At 30.0% G+C, this 21001-nt stretch overlaps 1 non-coding gene across 1 annotated transcript; it reads left to right on the forward strand.

Annotated features, from left to right (window-relative positions):
• The first annotated feature begins 16412 nt into the window (after window positions 1–16412).
• LOC133807512 (small nucleolar RNA snoR69Y) lies at window positions 16413–16510 on the forward strand. The gene has a single exon (XR_009879421.1). It is a non-coding gene; the product is annotated as a small nucleolar RNA snoR69Y (small nucleolar RNA).
• Window positions 16511–21001: the final 4491 nt, after the last annotated feature.

Raw genomic sequence — 21001 nt, forward strand, 5'->3', positions numbered from 1 at the left:
TCCAATCAGGAGGGCAGGATTTCTTATCCTTGATTCCCCAATATTATCTGAGTTTATTTGCATGCTTGAATAGAACTATGTTTGCTAGGCATGCCAGATATGATTTGGTATCATGATATGACTGTTCATGAGCATATTGAGTTTTCTTGCTGGGCTTCGACTCACAGGTGCTATGTGGTGCAGGTAAAGGCAAAAGAAAGCTGGACCATCCTTGAGTTGGAGAGCTTAGGTGACAATGTGTACATATGCAGCTGCTCGACCGCCACGACCAAGGTTTGAAGGAGAGGAACTAAGGTTAAACCCTATTTTGCCGCTTAGATCGGCTGGTTGTAAATATTTTATTGTAATAGACCTTTAAATTATATTTTTGGGATCCCAATGTATACAGTAAACGTTCTAATGAAACGTTACATCTTAACCAAAATTGTTAATCCCTAAACCGCTAATCATACTTAGTTACACGATTTTGGCCAAATGACTCGATTAGCGAGTTTATCACTGTTTATAAGGCACACCGTAACGGTCCCTGGAGTTTAGGGCGTTACAACAACCTTGTACAACTAATGATAAACTTAATATATATATATTCTGATTATTTAAACTTTATTGTTCTTCAAAATTAATACAATGTTACATCATAATCTCAATTATTACATTATTACATCATAATTTTAATTATTACAAATAAAATATCCCTACTTTATTCATCACAAGGATTTCAGAATTTTTATAATAGACCGATTATTAAGGGCATTTATATGACTTGATATACCAACATATATATATATATAAATATTAGCACAAGAAGTCACATAATCACCAACATAATAATAACTATTTTCTAACATCATAGGCCAAAAAAGAAAAAAGACAAGCATAAAACTAAGGAAAGCTTCATTTATTTGGAATACAAAACACGACAGAGGCAAAAAATACTCAGTTATTGAACATCAATGACCAAAATCTAATTTTTAACTTTAGCATTTAAAAATTCTAGAAAGGCAGTAATAATCACAATGGTAAAGTTTACAAAATAATTAAAACATGAAACCAAAAAACAAAACTTGAAACCAAATGACATTTCCTTGGAACATAAATCATGACAGCCAAAAATTACTCATTCTTGAACATAAAAAAAAAAGATGGAATATGAGATAATGATGTATTTAGCAGACATTGTACAATACAAAATAATGCAGTAAAACAATGCCAAAGTCTTTAAACAAAAGCACAACTCCAAAAAAAAAAAAATATATTGTATTAGAACAATGAAACTCAAAGCCTAAGAACTATGAAAAAAAATAAAGCACATTAAGACAATGAAATACATATACTGTATTAAAACAATGAAATTCAAAGACTTGGCATAAATAGTCAAAACAAAAATTCCCAAAACCATAAATCTAAGTCATATACTAAATACACACTGCAAATAACAATCAAAAAGCCACAGAATAATGCATCATCATCAAACAAAAAACAAAACTTCACAACTCAAAGCCTAAGAACTATGAAACTAATAAAGCAGATTAAGACAGTGAAACACCGTTAAAGACTAAACAAAAACACAACTAAAAAACAATGAAACTCAAAGCAGTCAAAAGACAAATTCCCGAAACCATAAATCTAAGTCAAGTAAATACAAATTAATCCTTGAAAAGGCCTCAAAACAATGCATCATCATTAATCCTTCAGAACAGTGGGGATTTAATCAAAACGAATCATAGCAGTATACCTCAAAGCCAACCAGCCAACAATGAAACTCAAAGCCAACAAACCACCAGGCCAACAATCTGAAACTCACAAAGCCAGAGCCAAGTGTATCAAAAATTTCATACCACCCGAGCAAGAAAACAGAACATCAATCACAATATGGTACCTCTGTCAAAACAGAATCACAATCACAATATGTGCCCCTGCCAAAGTGTTAAAGCCCATTAGTTTTCAATCAATTAAACAACATAGAAAATATAGAAATTAGGGATTAAATAGAGATTATTTATACCTACAGAAAATAATTGAAATCGGGTAGCTGTTTCAGGGGTTGAGATGAAGATTCGAAGATTCAAACATGGAGGCAGCGGTTCAAAGATGGAGGAGACTGTAGGGGCTGAGACAACTTAGCAACTATTCAGATTTGGAGGCGGCGGCGGCGGCGACGGCGACGGCTGAGCAATCATCGGCATGGGTGGTGTGGCAGGTGCGGTTGAAGAGAGTGTTGGGGCTGAGGAGAGGAGGGAGTACTCGTGCAGCTGAGGAGAGGATGGAGTACTCGTGCGGCTGAGGGAGGGAGTTCTCGTGCGGCTAAGGAGAGGATGGAGTACTCGTGCGGCTGAGGGAGAGAGTTCTCATGCGGCTGAGTGAGGGAGTTATCATACGACTGAGGAGAGGAGGAGAGGAGGGAGTACTCGTGCGGGAGAACAAGAGCGCCTGGGTTCGCCTGGGTTTGAGGGAGAACAAGAACACAGAGGTGCGACTGGGTTTGAGAGAGAAGAGCAAAGTGAGGTTAGGGTTCGGAGAAGGGGTTAAGTGAGGAGGGATTTGAGAGATAAGTTTATATTAAGTTTTGTTTTAAAATATTATATTTAAGTTAAGGTTTAATGTTTTTTGTAAATTATGATATAATGTTATGTGAATTGACACAAGTAGGGCTGAGCATTGGGCAGGTTGGTCGGGTTACAAGGTATTTTTACCCATCCAATGTCATAATCGGGTTAGCAAAAGTGACCCGTAAATTGCTCAATTAAGAAATTTTTTTTTTAACCCGTCCAATAATTTGGGCGGGTTGGTCGGGTTAACCCGCCCAAACCGAAATTGTATTTTTTTTGGTGGGTTGGTCGGGTCAACCCGTTCAAACAAAAGTGGTATTTTTTTTTAACATTTTTGTAATTTTTTTCTTTTAAATACTAGTACTAATAGTGTGAAGTTTGTATTTTTAAGCTTAAAACAATATTTTAAATTTATAGTAAAAAAATTAAAACAAACCTTAATTAATTTATATATTTATTTGAATATATTAAAAATAATAAATTCTTAATTGGGCGGGTTAGGTTATATTGGGCGGGTTGATAATTATTTTCAACCCGCCCAATGTAACAATTGGGCGGTTTAAATTTTGGTCGGTTTATTCGGATTGTGTTTTTTGGCAGTTTTTTCGGGTTGGTTTGTGCGGTTTATTCGGGTTGGGCGGGTTGTAAAATTGTTTGCACAGCCCTAGACACAAGGATACATCAGCATTTATTTTAATAAAAGTTAAAAATTAAAATAAAATTGGAGGGAAAAAAAGGCTCTAAATGCTGAATTTTTTCCCTCCAATATATATATGTAGGTAAACCTTTTTCCTACCAATTTTTATTGGCAGCTAAACATAAATTTAAAATATTATAACATTTTTTTAATTTTTACCTACTAATAGTTCGTACCATTAAATATTGGTAGGTAAAATTAACATTTACCTACCAATAAATATAGGTAGGTAAGAAATTGGTAGGTAAATGGCGAATTTCTTGTAGTGTTTTAACAAAAAAAAAAGAGCCCTAGGACGTGAGAAGGGACTCAACTTCAGAACTTTCTATTTTTTATTCTCAACCAATTTTTATATTTCTTTGTCATGGATTGCTAAGCTTTATTTCCAGCAAAATATTAATTGAAGTTCGATTCTTCAAGATTGTGAGATCTTATTAATTTTCATTGCTATTCATTTTTTTCTTCATTATTTATATATTTTCTATGTTTATAATGCTATTATTGTCTTGTTTGGTTAATTCAAATGGTCATTGTTTATTCATCATTACAATATATTTCTATTTAGAACTTTGAATACGTAATTGTTTGAATGTTCTAATGTTAGTGGTAAAATAACATGGTTGATTATAAACAGGTTTTCAATTCATGTTATGGAGATATATAATCTAGAATAAATGAACTAAGCTTTGTGTTTGTTGGCTAGAATTGGTAGTCTTTCTAATTCTTAATGCTATTAGTAAATTAAATCCTAAGAGCTTGTTTAGGGTTGTTTATTAATAAAATAAATAATCAAAACCATTCAAAAAAATAAATAAATAATCAAAGAGCTTGTTTTGATTATCAAGAAACTAAGGAAAGATAGGTTGTTAGAGCTTGTTAATATCTATAACCAATTTAGTGAAGGATAAGTGAATTTATATATATCAATGATCGATCTCTATGAATCAATACTGAAATTATACCTTGAGTTGGATTCTTCTTATATCGATTTCTTATTTATTTTCTTTTTGTTCATTGATATTGTTTTTAATTAAGATAATTAGTTTTGAATTAATTAGTTTTATTTATTTGAATAATGTGAAAAAATATTTCTAATAATTCAAATTGGATTTGAATTTGAAATAATATATATTCTTTAATTAATCTAATAAGATAACTTATCAAGTTTAGATATTTTTTAATAAATAATAATTTAAAGAAAACTGTTGGATCATATCTCTGATTTACATGCCAAGCATGCACTATAATTGGTGTGTAACAAGGCCTAAGAATGAATTTTGGATATTTCTTTTATTTATTTAATTATTTAATAATTGATTTATAATTTGAATTTTGAATTTTAAAATTTAACTAATTCCTTTATAAATTTATTTGAAGGAAATAGTTTCATAATATGCTTAAGAGATAGAATATTCTAGAGAGAAAAATCTAAGCCTTTCACAGACTATTTTGGATTTGATGTTCGTTGGAGTTACTAAAATATAATAATGATTCTTGATTGTTCTACAACGGATAAATCATGAACTTTTTCTTTTTCTTTGATTAATGTTTTCCATGTTAATGGATCCGATTATTTAAAATTTCTTTAAATATTTTTTTTTTAAATCTCTGGGCCCAACATCCCATGCTTTCCGCTACGCATATGGTAAACAAATTACCAACATGAAATTGATTTAGATTCTAAATTTAGTAAGTGGAATGCTAAATCTTCTAGATCGAGGAAAGTCCTATCAAGTATGTGTGCAATCGATTATAGATTATGCGACCAGTTCGGTAGAAAAAGAGGGCCAAGCAAAGAGGAAAAAGTCTCGTAGAAGATAATTGATACTCACATAAGCAAACATAGCTTGCATTAACACGACAGTAACAGACGAACATGGCTCGTTAACTGTAGATTGCACCTTCAGAATGAGCTCAGTTAATTTAAAGACAAATACTCATATTTACGCATTTAGTGAAAGATCCATTTAAAAAGAGAAATAATTAGTCAACCATAAAAGTAGGAAAATGAGTTATGTCCCACCGATTTTTTGCTCAAAGCAATGTTAATTAAGCAACCTAATTAACGTAACCAGAAATTCTATATTCTATAAATAGAGGAAGAAGGAAAATGTACAAGGGCTAAACTCTTTGTGCTCCGAAAAAAACTCCATAAGAGAGTAAACAGAAAATAATAGTGGGTGTAGGCTATTTCTTATCGGTCGAACTACTATAAATAAATTTTGTGCGTTTTTTTATTTTTTTATAATTATTACTTTCCATACATTTTGAACCGGATCATATGACAACTTCTTCCTTCTTCTTTTCATTGGCAAATCTTCATGTTAACAGTAAAAATAAATAAAAAAAATCCAAACAGTTCTAGTTCAAATACATATTTTAGTACTCATATCTTAAAGGAATCTACTAGAACAGCCAAAAGAAGAGAAATATTGTAAAACATTCACTTCCTCAAGGTAATAGTTACTTGGGAATAGGGGTGAGCATCGGTCGGTTTGGGCCGTTTTTTCACAAAAAAAAATCCAGAATTCGGTTTTCGGTTCGGATTGGTGCAATCCAAAAACCAACCGAACCAAACCAGTTTAAAAAAAAACCGACCGTTTTGGACCGCGGTTTGGTCGGTTAAACCGACCAAACCGAATTGATTTTTTTTTTTTTTTTAATTTTTTTTGAAAGTTTTAGTTAAAAATTAAAAATTTTGAATTATTAGAATCCATTTTTGTGTGTTTTTAAAACATAAATATATAGAACATAATTACATTTACAAGTGCCCTAAGTTTATTTTTTTATTTTTATTAAAAATTTTAATAATTAAAAATTATATAATATTATATTATTATTTTATTGTGTTCGGTCGGTTTCGGTTTTTTTGGTCGGTTCACCCAAAATTTCCAAACCGACCGAACAGTGGCGGTTTGCACCGTCGGCGGTTTTTTCGGTTTTCGGTTTAAACGGTTTCGGTTTTTTCGGTGTTCGGTAGGTCGGTGTACACGGTTTTTTCGATTTTTTGGATTTCATGCTCAGCCCTACTTGGGAATTACCGAGACAAAATCTTATTTAAAATCAATCTTGACAATTACATTTGGAAAATGAAGAAAAGAGTGCCATTATAGAGCAATTGCCCTTGCCTTACATAATTGAGTCATTATGCATTGTCGTTCTATAGAGATATTGGTGATATAAATACCTAAGTTCATGCTTCTATTGCACTCAAATACCTCACTTATTTTTTTGACGATATAAATATCTAACGTTTATTTTTTTGTTGCAACTGTTACTTTTTTTTTCCGTTAAGTGGCATATACCAAACTTTTTAAATAGAGATATTGACAGCATAAATACCAAAGTTTATGTAATTGTGGCATTTAAATACCTAACTTTTAATAGACTAATAAATCTTTTTTTTTTACATATACATTTAGATCTTTTGAAAAATCTTAGATTTATCAGAAATAATTGTTTAATTAAATTTGAATTTTTCAAAACATCTAAATATAAAATTATTTTTTAATTTTGTATTAATTAAATTTAGGATCTAAATATTTTCTTTTTAAAACTAAACTTTTTTTTATTATTTATGTTCCAGAAATTAAAAGTTTGGTATTTATGTCACTTAACGGGAAAAAGTAACAGTTGCAACAAAAAATAAACGTTAATTATTTATGTCGTAAAAAAATTATATTTTTAAGTAGAACAAATGCATGAACTTAGGTATTAATGCTGTCAATATCCTTATTCATAAGTATATGTATGCAAAGAATTAAAAAAAAAATTGGGTCTCAACAATTCATAAAATTAACATGTAATAGTATGCCATACATACTACTTTAAGTAGTAATTAATGTAACATCATTCTCTTAGGTTTCTTGGTGGTCTCATTAAAAATATATTAAATATGAGCCGTCTTGTTTGATATCAATTTCATACAGAATTAGAAAATCTTTCAAAGTCAATAATTTTGGCTAAGATGTGTTATTGCCAAAACACAATTACTTTCCGATGATAATCACAAGGTAGGCCTTGGCATGATTGTAGGGGACAACCAAGGAAATGTGCTTGTTTCTGCAATATGGCCCCTCCTAGCAACTTTTGTGCCTGTTGTGACTCAGGCTATGGCCATTCTGTCTAGTGTGAAACTTTGCAAAAGCTTGATTGCACTACTACAAAAATACTTTTTTAGGACACATTTTTTAGGGCACTCACCTAGATGCGAGTCCTAAAACTAAACTCCTGGACGTTTTAAGACTCGCAAGAATTTCTTTTAGGACTCGTATTATGTGTGTCCTAAAAGTTTGAGTTTTTTTTTAAAGAAACACTTCCTGGATTTTTTAGGACTCGCAAACTTATGTGTGTCCTAAAAGTTTGAATTTTAAAATATTTCAAATTCCCTCCAATTTTTTTTAACTAAAATTACGAGAATAATGCGAGTCCTAAAAACTTACGTGTGTTTTAAAATTTTGAATTTTAAAAAATTTCAAATTTCCTCTAATTTTTTTAACTAAAATTACGATAATGTTTTTAGGACTCGCATTGTGAGTCCTAAAAGAATGCTTTTAGGATTTGCATTGCGAGTCTTAGTGTGTTCTAAAAATTTGAATTTTAAAAAATTTCAAATTCCCTCTAATTTTTTTTAACTAAAATTACGAGAATGTTTTTAGGACTGCGAGTCCTAAAAACTTATGTGTGTTCTAAAAATTTGAATTTTAAAAAATTTCAAATTCCCTCCAAACTTTTTAACTAAAATTACGAGAATGTTTTTAGGACTCGCATTGCGAGTCCTAAAAACTTATGTGTGTTCTAAAAATTTGAATTTTAAAAAATTTTAAATTCCCTCCAATTTTTTTAACTAAAATTACGATACGAGTCCTAAAAACTTATATGTCCTAAAAGTTTGAATTTTAAAAAATTTCAATTTCCCTCCTATTTTTTTTAACTAAAATTTTACTATTTATTACCTCACAAAGACAAATAAAACATATTAGCCCATTTTCTCTCTCTCTCTCTCTCCTTCTTCCCCCATTTCTCTCTCACGAACTCCACAACCAAGCCACGGATGGCGGCGCTCTGGCCACCCCTCTCCTACACGCGCCGGCGCAATGGACGTAGAAGGTCGGGGACCTTCGACCCCCGCGAGCCCAGCCCCTCACGCGCCGCCCTTCGCCGCCTAAAGTCGTTCGAAGTCGCGGTGGTGCTATTTTTCTCAAACTCTTCCGAGTATTTTCCGACCGCCTCGAGCCACCCCGACCCAAACGAACACCATCAATTTATTCCTTGTGCTTTGGGAATAAAAACCCACTAAATGATTGATCATTTTCCCGAACCACCACCGTGGGGTGGTGGCGCCGCCGTTAATGTCGGAGCTCCGGCGGGAGCTTTGGCTGTCAATTAATTTTTTAAAAATTAAAAATAAGATCTGCGAGTCCTAAAATCTTACCTTTTTTTTTTTTTTTTGCCAAAAAGTCCTAAAATCTTACTTAAATGCACTCAATGGGATTTTTTAGGACTCGCATCTTTTAGGACTCACAAGTTTTAAGACTCTCAAATAGAGGACTCGCGCGAGTCCTAAAAAAATTTTTAGAACTCACAATGCTAGTCCTGAAAATCTTTTTTTGTAATAATGTTGGTTCTCATCAAAGTCATTTAGAAGAAGTTTTCGACATTATCTTATCTAGGACGTATTGTTAGTGATATCATTTTATTGCTGTAATGATTTTGTTGATATTTTTTTTCCAACAATTGCCAATGGAGTTTCTCACTCTTTGGCAAAACTAGCAGTGTTCACAAAAGATAACTATATTTGATGGTCTCGTAATCACTCTCTAGTTCAGGTTGAGGCTCTTTATTAATAATTTCTCTTGGTAATAAAAGAAATTGATATTTATTTTAGTATCTTCCTGAAATATTATCTTTTTACCATGCTACAATAACTACAACAATTGTTTTTTTAATAATAATTCAAATCAGTTTGTGTAATTAAGAGAAATTTACATAAATATGGGAAAAATAAACATAGTTTCAATATTTATGGGGGAAAATAATTATACAAAATATGGTAAATTTTGAAGAAAAAAAATAAATATGGTAATTTCATAGAATATAAAAAATATATTAACACAATCATAAATACACAAAATTCACTTTCACTCTCACATTTCTCTCTCTCTCTCTCTCTCTCTCTCTCTCTCTTTTCTCATTTCTTCTTCTCTTCTCCCCCATTTGGTTCTCTCTTCTCAGCCCTCTACCGACGATGCTACCTTCGCCCTCGCCCTCGACGACGACGACACACCTCCACCCCCGCCCTTGACGGTGACGTACCTCCACCCCTCTAGTTCTTCTTCTTCTTCTTCGTCTTCTTCTTCTTCAGATCTAGTTTTGTTTTTATTCTCTTTGTTCTTCTTCACATCTGATTTTATCATTCCAAATATGATTTTGCACTTTATATTTAATTTTTTTCCTTCTAAACCTAACTGTAACCGGTTACAGTCACGATCTGTTCTGATTTTTGGTTTTTTTTTAAAATATGTTTAAGTAACTGGGTACAATGGTTTCTGATTCTTTTTATTCATATCTGATTTTTTTTAGATCTAGTTGTAGCCAGTTACAATAACGATTAATTTAGATTTGTTTGTTTAGATCTAATTTTATTTTCACACTTTACTAAGTAACCAAGTACCGTGACGATTGGTTCTTTTTTTTTAAGATATGAATTTGTAACCAATTACGATTATGACCAATTTAGCTTTTTTTTTCGTGATCCTATTTTTTTCCAGGTTTTGCTAAGTAACTGATTACCATCACAACTGGTTCTTTTTTTTCATATCTATTTTATTTTTTAGACCTAGATGTAACTAGTTACCTTCACGATCAATTTAGTTTATTTTTTTTCATATCAGATTTTTTTCAAATCTCACTAAATAACCAGTTACAATTCAATTGATATTTTGATAATGGTACATTACTAAAAAAAATCAAAATTATTTTCATAGTTGTAACTATTACTACAACACCACTTAAAAAATAAAAATGATTTTTATTGTTATAACCAGTTACCACACATCACTAAAAAAAAGTGACAGTGGCACATGATTACTATCACAAAAAAAAATATCAGAATTATTTTGATAGTGGTAACTAGTTACTACGAATAAAATGTTGATTGAAGAAGATAAAAAATGGAAAAAAAGAAGAAGAAATGGGAATAAAAAGTACGGTGCTGAAGGTCTCAAATTTTTTTCTTCAAAGAATTATGTAAAAAAAATATTTTATAAAATATGAATGATAAAAAATAATACAAATAGATTAAAATTATAAAATAATCTCAAAACATATCAAAACTAACTACTAAAAATGTATAAAAGATAAAATATGGTATACAAATAAAATTTTACAAATATATGAGAAAAAAACTCCCATAAAAATGGTAAACAAAAAAAATATGCCATAAAATACTTGAGGAAAAAAATTACCATATTTTTCAATGTTTGAGAAAAAAATCTCATATTTGATGTAATTTCCTCCATAATCAATTGTTATCTTTGGTTTATCTTACAATGCTATTAATAAAAACTCTAGAGGCCAATTTGGTTGATGGGAATGGAAAAGAATGGAATGATGATGAGCCGATTCTTTTGTTTGGTTGGAAATAACAAGTTTGAAAAACATTTCCAATGGAATGTTTATTCAGCCAAAGTGGTGGAATAGCCTTTCCACTTTTGAGTGAGTGGAAAAGCAATTCCATTCCATTTAGGGGTGGAAATTCGTGTTCATGGGTCATATTCTTGTCGTATCAATGTTCCTATATTATAAGAAAATGCTGAACCCAAACCCGACCCATTTATTAATCGTGTCGAAAACTAAAACCCAAACTCGACCAGTTTATAAACAGGTTGATTTGACATGACACGTTGTCGTAACCCATTTATATAAAGATCGTTGATAAGTGCAATTTTGATCATATATTTTTAATTTCCTTAGGCTTAGAAATTTTTAGTTTTTAGTTATTTTAATGATTTTAATTTTATTTTTCGTATTTTGTGATTTTTTGGTTAAAAAGAATTTCAAGAGTAAAAATATACATTTATTAATATAAAAATAAACTGAGTTTGAATTAATATTTCTATGGCTTTAATTTAATATTTTTTTATTTAAAAATATTTAATTTTGATTTGATTTATTTGGTCTTGTAGGTTAGTGTGATATTTTTATAAAGATAATAAAAGAATCTAAATATGAATTTGAGCCAGAGCTGAAGCTGAAACTTAATAAACGATTTTGAAACTATTCCAACCATATTTTGGAAATTCTTCAAGAAATAGAAGTTGTAGATATTTTTCTTAGATTTCCAAAACATGTTTAATCGTCCAATTCGGAGTATGAAAAATACGATTAGTTCCGTGGAAAAAATCAATTTCTTGAGGACTACGAAAATAACAGATTCAAATTCTGATTTTGCAACAAAATTGGAGATATCACATCAAAATTAAAAGTAAATTAGTATGTATTAGTTTAAGTTTTAAATTTTAAATTTTATTCTAATTAGTTTTAGTTGTTATGTGACTATTATAAATAGAGCTATGTCTCTATTTGAAAACTTGACTCTACACTCTCTTAGAGATATATTATTTTCTACATATTTTTTCTCTTAGTAAATTTTATGCATTTTATTTAATTATGTCTAGCTAAGTTTTCTTTTAGGTTAAGGGTTATTTCAAAACTCTAGACATGAGATCTTAAATGCATTGATGAATTTTATTCCTTCTATTCCCTTATATTAAATTGTTTTTATTTTTTTTAGGGTTTATACCTTTTTGGACCTTGTGTTTTTTTCCATTACTTGTTTGGACCCTGTGTTTTGACAAATTACTTTTTGGACCCAATGTTTTGTAAACTGGTTAAAATAGAACCCTAAACCCGACTTTGGTCAATGTTTTCTCAACTAAAATCACAAATAATTTACTAAACTAACAATTCAGAACAAAAATAAAACCATTATGCTTAAAAACTATGTTGTTATATTCAATTTTGTCTTCATCAAAATTGAGTTTAGGGTTATATTTTAACCATTTTACAAAACATAGGGTCCAAAAAGTAATTTGTCAAAACACAGGGTCCAAACAAGTAATGGAGAAAAACACAGGGTCCAAAAATGTATAAACCTTTTTTTTTATTTGAATGCTATGAATCTTGTAAAATCTTGTTTAGATGGTGACTAACTAGAGTTTTGTATTATTCTATTATCATCTTAGGATTTCTATTCACCTAATAGCTTAGGATTATAAGTAGAGTCATAAATTACAATTAAGTATTGTGACAGATATTTTAATTGTGATGAAGAATAGAACCTAGGTTAAATGAATTGCATGCTTAATGAATTTTTTGCCTAAATTAACTTGTTTTCATTTAATGTAATGATTTTCCTGTGTTAAATAGATCACAAGTTTAATAGGTTTATTGCTTGGTAAACATGATTAATTAATAGCGCTTAACTTTAATTAATTATAATAGGGAAACTATGATAATTGTTTGATTAAGTGTTATCTGCGGGGTTAATAATTTAATTGGGAATAAGGATTATTATTTGTTATTGTTGATAGATAAATTGTTGAAGCTGAAGAATAATTCTTAACTGTTTTCTAAATCGTATTATCCATTGTTCTTTGATCATTGCTTTGTTTTATATTATTAAATATTTAAACAAAAATCCATTTTCAATTCTTGCTTGCACTTTGAATAATAAATTGAATCATAGTCCCCGTGGATTCGACATTTATTTGCCACTATACTAAAGTAGTTGTTATAATTAAGAAATAATAAATAATTAAGTTTGATACGACATACGACAATCATCAAATTTTTGGCGCCATTGCCAATGACTATTTTATTTAATTTGTTATTCATTTTTTTTTTCTTTTTACTAACTTGGTCTATTAGTTGTGATTTATGTTTTCAGAGCTTGCATAGAACTTGGTTTGAGACATGGCAATGTACTATCAACACTATTATGATCCACAAATGAATAGATATGACACATATTCTAACAATTACAATTCACGATGAGAGGAATATTCTAATACTTTCTATTATGGAAATCAATATGTTGAGCCGAATTACTACTCTCAATCAGAATATAATGAGTTCGCGCCACAATATTCATATCCATCAAATGGAGATTTCATCAATGCATTGAATGCCAACAATCTCCAACTTCAACCGATGTCACAACAGGCTTATGGGAATTTTCCTCAACAACCTCTTACAGGAATGTCACAAGATCAGGAATTATCAATTTCAGATATGCTAAAAACCTTGGTGGCTTCAAATATACAGACCCAAGTTATTCTTAGAGTAATCAAGCATCCCTCAAGAATTTGGCGAGTACTATGGGACAAATTGCTACACCATTGAGTAATCTTGAGATTGAGAATTTTAAAGAATTACCCACATAATTAGAGAGTAATCCAATCAAGAATGATGGTGCCCTAACTCTCCAAAGTGGTACACAACTTGACACGCCACCTCACCCAAGCATTACATTTGATCCAATTCTAACTCAAGAAGTCAACAATTCAACCCCAGAAGCATCATCTCCATCGGAGATCGAAACTTTCACTTCAGTTGGTTCATCATCACAGAACATGCTACACAAACCAACTATCAAATTGTATGTCCCTCTTCCTCCTTTTCCGAGCACATTGACAAAATCTAAGAATGAGGAGGAAAATAAGGTGATCCTTAAGACCATTAAGTAAGCCCCACAATATGCTAAGCTTTTTAAGGAGTTGGGCACAAATAAAAAAAAAACTTAAGGGTGATAAAAATATAAGTGTGGGGGAGAATGTCTTTGTTGTTTTTCAAAAGAAGTTGCCACCCAAGTGTCAAGATCCTGAGATGTTTACAATTCCATGCATCATCAGTAAAACTAGGTTTCATTAATGTATGATAGATTCAGGAGTACCTATTAATATATTATATTCTATTCTATTTTTGCTTCTTTAAATCTATGGTTATTAATAATAACACTAATTTCTTTAAACTATATATATATATTTGGAAGCCAAATGTTTTGTGACTGATAAAATTAAAAACATATTATATCTTTATTATTAGAATATAATTTACCGTACCGTTTTACTACAAATTTTAATATTTTCAAATATATATAGAAATGTAACATTACATGATTTATTATAATCATACATTTTTATATTCAATACTTTTAATATATTAATTTAATTATTATGATTTACCTAGAAATAAATCTACTTTAAAATATATGTATATTTATATGTAGTTTATAATTAATATTTACTATGAAGGAACATAAAAATCGTATTATATATATGGCTTAAGTTGCCGTAAAACATTTGAACTAAACTTTTAGGTTAATTACCCTTTACTTGATATAGCCAAATTGAAGCTCTTAATAATTAATATATACAAAGTAGACTTTGTTGCTTGATTCAATATTTTCTTCTCCTATATTCTAATAACTGCCCGAATTTAATAAATTACTTAAAGTTATTTAGTAAATTTAATGTCTTTTCAGAGTTTTCACCATACTACGTCAATGTTCCTCTAGCAATATAATTTAAAACTTGGTTGGCAACAATTACCTTCACGCTTTAATATTATATTATTATCATATGGTTCCATTCAAGATTTTTATTAATACTAACTTAGTTACATATATTTAAAAAAATATATTTGGTTGTAAATAAACATACATTTACTTTGTACATATATTGAGAAATTGAAAAAAAAATATTACTTTTATTATTTTATATATTTTAGACAAATTTTAGAGTATCCCCTAATATTTTCGGTACGTGAATAGTTATAATCCCAAATTTTTTATATGCAGATATATATTGTAGTTATTTATGACATTTTGCACAATTTTGGAAAATTCTAAATAGTTTATTGTGCTAAAACATGGTTCAAACAATCTATTATACGTGTGTCTGTTTATATTTATATCAATTTGACACGTGTAGGAAGACATGGGCCTTTCACCCATCCAAAAAAATAAATGAAAAAGAGCAACACCGCAGCATTGGAATCAAGATTTTGCTTGGCATAGTTGCAATACGAGAGTTTATTTAACTATGAAACTGACTATTTGAATCAAATTTTTAGCTCTATAAATTATTCAGAATTTTTTAAAAAATTTACATAATATTCTAAATAACTACAATATATACCATCATATAAAAAATTAAAATATAACTTTTCAATTACCAAAAACATAAAAAGGTGTATCGTCATTTCCTAATTGAAAAAGGTCTATTATTCTTTTTAGATTTATAATAAATGAAAAGCTTATTATAAAACTTAATAAATATATACTGGTACAAATTTTTATTATTTTTTTCATTAACAATCAAAAAGTAATAATTTATTATAAAATTTATAAAGTATAATGATAATTATGTAATGCTAAAGCACGTGACTTACGCGTGTAGTTCACATTAAACTAGTAATATTGAAAACATCTCATTGCAACAAAAAAAATTAGAAATTTTTACATAAAATACTAATTTTTGCTAAAAAATTACGTTTTTATTGTCAAACATTTTTCTTTATAATTTTATAGTTTTAAGGATTTTTTTACGGTTTTATTTTTTATCTTTTTTTGTGTTGTTTTCATATTGTTTTTAGGTTTTTTTTTTTTGTTAATGTTTAGTTATTATGATATATATTATTTTTTTATTTTTTGTTGGTCTCATAACTTATTTTTCCTAAAAATCTTATTTTCGTAATTATAAAACTTTAAAAATTATATTTTTGAAATTGAAGTGCGCATTTTTTTTATAAAAAAAAAAACCGTAAAAAAGTAAAAAAAAAAATAATATGTATTTAAAAAAAATCTCAAAAAAATTTTCAAAAGACCCATTGCTTTTTATTCGTAGGCCCAAACACATCAGCCCAATAAAAGGCCCATTTACTGTAATGTCTCCTTTGTAATTTTTCAGATTTCAGAGGGCATAATCAGAACTCAAATCAATTGATGTCAAACCCTAACCCTAGCTAGCTTTTGCTTCTCTCTTATACATATTTCTTCTTTATTCGTCTCTCTCGTTTGTTTTCTTCCATCGCTCTTATAAAGAAACCGTTTTTATTTAGCCTATTATCTCTTGATTTGGTTTTGGAAATTCATGTGGTTGTGTGTGTTTTGGTATGATGATATATGTGTATCCCAGCTCATTATGAGACCTTTTGTAGGTCTGAGACTAGAATCATTCCACACATAGTTCTGACCCATCTAATCCCCATTTTTTCTTATTCCCTCATTCATTTCAAATACGATTTTAGTTTATACATGTTTGTGATATTCGTATATTTCTTTAAAAATATACAAAATTTGGCTGTGTTGGAATCTCTTTCTGCTTTTTCGTAATTCTGAGGTTAGTCGCCGTCAAAATTTATATCATTATCGTCGTCTACAATATGTTCCTACATTTATGTCGTTTTTCACAATAGCTATCGTTTTCACAATCAATGTCGTTTTTCGAAATTGATGTCGTTTTGTGGAATTAGTGTCATTTTCGCAACCATTGTCGTTTTTATCAATAGTTGTCGTTTAATAAGTTGATGTCGTTTTTCTATTTTATTGTCGTTTTGGTAAATTGATGTCTTTTTGTTTTGGTTAATTTTTTATTTTTCGTCATTGATTTCATTTGAATAATAGAAAAAAATTAATATAACTATCAATTTGATAATACTACTATAATGAAAGATCACTTGACCAAGGAAAAGAATCTCCGAGCACAAAAATTCCAAGTTTCATATGAAATGAAGTCAAAGAAAGTGTTTTGTAGTTTTTTGTTGGCCAAAAAGATACTTCAAACATAACATGTCTCCTAAGCTTAAATGGCAAAAATAAAAAGAGAATTTACTCATTTAGTATATTGTGTTTTTCAAAGTATTGTTTTGGTACTTTTTTTTTCAATAATACTCATATGGTATCTTAGACTCAGATTTCATAAATGAAATTTTATCAATATGATAAAAAATTTGAATTTAGAACTTATATAATTTATGACAGTTTGATTAAATTAGTAAAATTGTATTAATTAAATTTAAATTTAGGGTATCAAAATGTACGATTTAAAAAATACAAAAACACAGGGTATCAAATAGTTACCTACCCAAATAAAAAATTGAATGAGACCTCCTTTAAGGTGGTGGCCCTTCATTTCCGTGAAGCTGATCTTTAGCTCCATTTCCATCATTGAAAAAGCTCACCAAGGACTATTCTTTCTTTATGTTTAAGCAACCTTTACATCAAAGCCTCTAATTAGTTTAGAAAATGCAAATGCTTCCTTCTTCCATCTTGAGGATTTAAGAGCACTTTCCCTAGTGTTTTGAAATCACCAACTTCAACTGAAACCTCTAGGGCCAACTCCCACTTTGGAGTGAGGTAATTAGAAGAGAATGAATAATTTATGGACTTACTACAAAGCTAAATGTATTTTTATTTTAAAATATATTAAAGTTATAGTTTCAGTCATTTTGATACATTTTTCAATAATACTTTACATACTTTTATATTAAAGTTATTTATAATTTTTAATTGTTAGAATTTGAATACTTATTAATAAATACTGAAATTTATGACTCACAAATCTTAATACAAATTAATGTAATTTTATATTGATTATAAATACTTATATTATATGATATATTTATAAACATTTAAATATAATTGAAAAATAAAGATTTTATTAAAAGGACAAATAATCAATGTTGATTATTAATATCAAATTAATGAGCTTAATTTGTAATTTTTATCCTACCATGCTTACAGGGTTACATGTTGTCATGTCGTGCCTTTAAGGCTTGCCATGATGTATTGTATCATGCCTCCGTGTTTGACATCTAGATCTGACATGACCCACAACATTGTATCGAGTTTGGCCTAGTCTAGACTCATATTTGTCGTGTTGTGTTGTAATCGTGCCCGCCCCACCCACATTGATAATTGTAGAAATGATAGTTATATATATATATTTTGTATATATTTGAAACTGATCAATCTTTTTTTTTAGATAGTTTATAGGTGCTAGTCGTCCTAAAATTAGCTTGAATCTACCAACTCTGCTAAAATGAGGAGCTCAAGTGTCCAACGAGCTCCTCATTTTATCAAAGTCTCTAGGTTCAAGCTGTCTGTAAGTCCATATTCAAGGGTCTAGCGAGACAGTTAATTTACTCTCAACACGTATCTTGCAAAAGGCTTACGAAAAAGTCATCATACTCTGGTGCAAGTACTCCCACATAATAGCGAGAGGGTAATGTGGTCCCCACACTAGATACGGGTTCAATCTAGGACTTTTGAGCTAAATAATCTTAAAAAAAATTTATGTTAGCTATGTAACTTTCATTTTTCAAAATTTAGCTACACTAACCTCCTCCTTTAATGAAACTTTTATATTCCAATAATGTCCTTTTGTTTTTAATTAAAATTATAAAAAATCAGATTTAAAAAAAAAAAAACGTGTCCAGCCCCCCATCCTTCCTCCATCCACCATTTCTTCTTCAAAATCTCTCCAAATCCTATCAAATCTCTCCAAATGTATAGAAGGATTATTTTGTGATACACTTACATACCGATTTCAGCGACATTGTTGAAAAAAAGTGATTACATTAAGGTAAGTAAATGAGAAACCCTAATTTTTTAATTTTTGATTTGAATGTGAAAACAAAGAAAGTTGTATTTTTTTATGTAGATATTTATTTTTCCATATATATATATGGTAAAAATAACAATAAAAGTACCTTGTTAGTCATATTAGAACTATTTTGTGGTTTTTGAGTTGAAAATGACAATTTTTCGAAATGAAACTCGCGAAGAAGATGATACGCATATCTCGACTGTGTAGAGTTGAGCTCGACTATGTTCAATCGAGAAGACAGTTACAGTATAGCTCGACCAAACATGGTTGAGATACTAGTAGAGCTCAAATGTTGCTCAATTATTGCTGGTTATGATAGTAGGTGAGGTCAACTGGACTTGGTCGAGATTAGTATTTTAAATTCCGAATCTTTCTTGATTTGAATGTTAGAACTAAATATTTGCATTTTGTTTGCTTACAAGTTCATAAACATATGGTAAAAATAACAATTAAAGTACAAGGTTACCCATATCATTACCATTTTGTAGGTTTTGAGTTAAAAATAGTAATTTTGCAAAGTGAAACCCATGAAAAATATGATATTGCTTAGTTTTTGGCTTGGTACAATCGAGCTCAACTAGATAGAGATGTTCAAGATAATGGTTGAGCTCAACCGTTGTTTTACTGTAGCTGGTTGAGATACTAGTAGAGCTCAACTGAACTTGGTTGAGATTTATATTTTTAATCTATAAAATTGTTCCATCTACATTTTTTGTCAAAAAGAGAGATTACATTCTTTGTAAAAAAAAATATTAAATTCAATCGATATGTTAATTCCAGTAGTAGAGCTCAACTATAGTTGGTTGAGATACTAGTAGAGCTCAACTATAACTGATTGAGATATTAGTAGAGCTCAATTGTTGCTCAATATAGTGGGTTGAGATACTAGTAGAGCCTAACTAGACTTGGTTGAGATTCGTATTTTTAATTTTAAACTTATTAATTATAATTTTAACATCAAATATATTTTTTAATGTTAATAATCTATTCTCGTTACAAGAATGGCTCGAGTGGTAATCTGTGGTCAATATGACGGGGAATGGAAGGATGACCAAGGGTTGTATAAATGGTTACCAAAGAATAAGGAAGTTATATCTATCATTGTTGATGACTCCAATACTACTTTTGAGGTGTTATTGGAGAAACTATATAAGAAGATTGAGGTGAATCAAAATGATATCGAATTGAAAATAAGCTACTTACCTATCATTGTGGGAGAAAATATGCCACCACTCATTTTACAAGGGGATGAATGTCTTGCCACTTATCTTTTGGATTGTGGAGAGAACAATTGTAGAGTTGCACTACGTGTGAAGCTCATTAAGAGAGAAGATATATGTGATATGGAAGTTGAATGCGGCATGAAAGAAAATGAACAAAGTTTAGTAGATGATTACTTTGACTGTGAATTCTACTTTGAAAATAATATTTGTGATGCTGCTTCTGCACCAAGCGAAAGTGGTGTTAATCTAGGTTGTGAACCTGTGGACCTTCTTAACAAAAGGACAACATCATCATCTCCAACTCCAAATCACATTGACCCACTCAACTACTATGATCTGTTGGACCACCGCGATGAACAAAATCAAGTCCTTAGTAAAGACACATTTAATTTCCCAGATGGGTCAGATTTGGCAATTGGTCAAGAATTTAAGAACAAAGATGAGGTAAAAACTAGGTTGAACGATATTGCAATAAAGGCTTGCTTTGAGATGGAAATTAATAAATCTACCAAGTCATTATATGTGACAAAATGCATTGACAAGTCATGTAATTGGGCAGTGCATGCAGCAAAAGTTACCAACTCAGAGCGTTTCTCAATACGAACTTATTGTAACACTCATACTTGTTCCCTTATTATTAGCCGCTCTGGCTAAGACGATCTCTTTGTGTCCTCTCAACTGGGGATCCTCCCCCTACGCCTCCTTGATCCTCTCAAGTAGTGTAGACTGAAGAGTAATGTTGGCTAACTGACCAACCACTAACTCTGTACCCGCTCTAGTCATCTCCTCAACTAATTTATCTGATATCTGTCTCGAACTGAACAATTGTCCTGGACCCTTTTGACTCAGTGCGTCGGCCAC

Source organism: Humulus lupulus, chromosome X (genome assembly GCF_963169125.1).
Source record: "Humulus lupulus chromosome X, drHumLupu1.1, whole genome shotgun sequence".
NCBI classification, from domain to species: Eukaryota; Viridiplantae; Streptophyta; class Magnoliopsida; order Rosales; family Cannabaceae; genus Humulus; species Humulus lupulus.